We start from the raw sequence: 1,924 nt of genomic DNA, 5'->3' as shown, positions 1-1,924 counted from the left end.
AGCTCCTCACTACACGTCTACCCGATCTGCCATCTAATGAGGCAGTGTAGTGGTTAAAAATCTGGCTGCGAACCCCACAGTCAGCAGCTCAAATCCCCCCACAGTCAGAAGCTCAAATCCACCAGGCCTTCCGCGTAAGAGAGATGAGGCTTTCCACTCCTTGCAGTTAAACAGCCTTGGAGTCTGGTGCATTAACCCTCAGCACCACACCAGGTCTCCGAATCTTGCCGCTCCAAGATCTTGCAGCGAGATGTTCTGCATATAGAAGGTTGTTAATCAGTCTCCCTCCAATCCTAATGCCATATACTTCTGCATATAATACAGTTTCTCAGACTAATTGCTCAGCACGCAGATTGAACAAGTATAGTGAGATAATACAATCTTGGCACACATATTTCTTAATTTTAAACCATTCACGGTCCCCTTTTTCTGTTTGAACTGTTTGAACTTTTTCTGTTTGAGATGCTTCCTGGGGTTAACGGACCACTTGGGTGACTTGCAAATCAAAACTAGGTGGTGGGATCCAGCTAGAGAGGGTGTGATCCAGAGGTCTCCAGGTTACTTTTCATCCTTGACCTGCTGATGGTAACCCAGTGGGCCGCCTTGGAGTCTGGGTCTGACACCCGCCCTGCCCTTGGTCTGCAGCTGAGGCACCGCCTCCAGGACGCAAGGCACTGGTACTGATCGCCCATACGTGCCCACCTCTGCGTACCTCGGCTTCGAGCCACGCCCAAAGCAAGTCACCGCGGGTACAGGGACCGCTTCTGAAAAGTCAACTAGTGTGACACATGCAACTTCCACCACGGTGGCGTGTGGGGTTTGTGTGTGTGAACTAAGCAATATCAAGAGTTGCGGCTAGGGAAGGGGCAGGGCTTGTCCAGGGACGAGATGGGCGGGGGTGGAGCCTATCCTGGGTGGGGCGGGGCTTGTCCCAGGCAGGGGTGGGGCGGAGCGGGGATGGAGCCTGGCTTCAGAGCACGTGTGGGCGGAGCCTGTTCCGGGATGGGGTCTTGGCGCAACTGGACCTACAGCCATGCCCACCGTCCCGCGCCCCCCAGGTGTGATCCTGGCGCGCTCCTTGTCCACACTGCGCAACTTCGATCTGGACAAGAAGTCTCTGGAGCAGTGGGTGACCCAGGAGGCAGCCTACCTCTGCGCCACGTTCGAAGGCCAGGCCGGTGAGAACTGGGGCCAAGGGACGCCTGTGATCCTACACCCTCCTACCAGGACGCCCCTTCAGCCCGGTAGACCGCCTGAACAAAGCGGTGAGCAATGCCATCGCTCCCTGACGCAAGGGCGCCGCTTCCAGTACGACTGGACCTTCCTCAAGATCTTGGGGCTGATGGAGTCCGGAGTGAAGGAAGAGTCAAGCCACCTGAGATAGGTGCAAGGGACTTGGGAAGAAGAGTGGCGGAGAGGGTGGAGAGCGCAGGCTGGGAGAGCTTCCAGGAGGAGGCCGCCTCCCTGCTCAACTGAACAGGCTTCCCAAGGAGGGGCAGGTTTGTATTAGGGGCTTTGGAGAAAGGACGTTCCACGGTGGGCTGTAGGAGAGTGAAGGCAGCCTCCGGGACCCTAGAGGTTCCGGGCACTTTGACTGTGTCCCCTGAGCACAGGCGGGACCCCGAGCTCCTGGTGTGTCAGCACAGGTGCTGGATGCAATCCCTGTGCTTCTGAACATCCCGGGGTTAGCCAACAAGATCCTCTCAGGACAGAGGGCCTTCATGGACATGCTGGATGAGCTGGTCACCGACCACCGGGAGAGCCGGGACCCGGCCCAGCCACCTCGTGATCTGACCGATGCCTTCCTGGATGAGATGGAGAAGGTGAGGCGTGGCTTCCTGGGACAGGGTGGGGTGTGCAGTGAGACTCCAGTGAGGCCTGGCCAGGTGGGGGTGACCATCTCCCAGTGACCAGCACTCCAGAC

The 1,924-nt window shown here is 57.6% G+C and overlaps 1 pseudogene; it reads left to right on the top strand.

Moving 5' to 3' along the window:
- Positions 1-1,033: 1,033 nt before the first annotated feature.
- The window catches only part of LOC102819032, a 4,212-nt pseudogene continuing 3,321 nt past the window's right edge, over positions 1,034-1,924 (top strand).

Source organism: Chrysochloris asiatica, unplaced genomic scaffold (assembly GCF_000296735.1).
Source record: "Chrysochloris asiatica unplaced genomic scaffold, ChrAsi1.0 scaffold00097, whole genome shotgun sequence".
NCBI classification, from domain to species: Eukaryota; Metazoa; Chordata; class Mammalia; order Afrosoricida; family Chrysochloridae; genus Chrysochloris; species Chrysochloris asiatica.
This window is presented reverse-complemented; position numbering and strand designations above follow the sequence as displayed.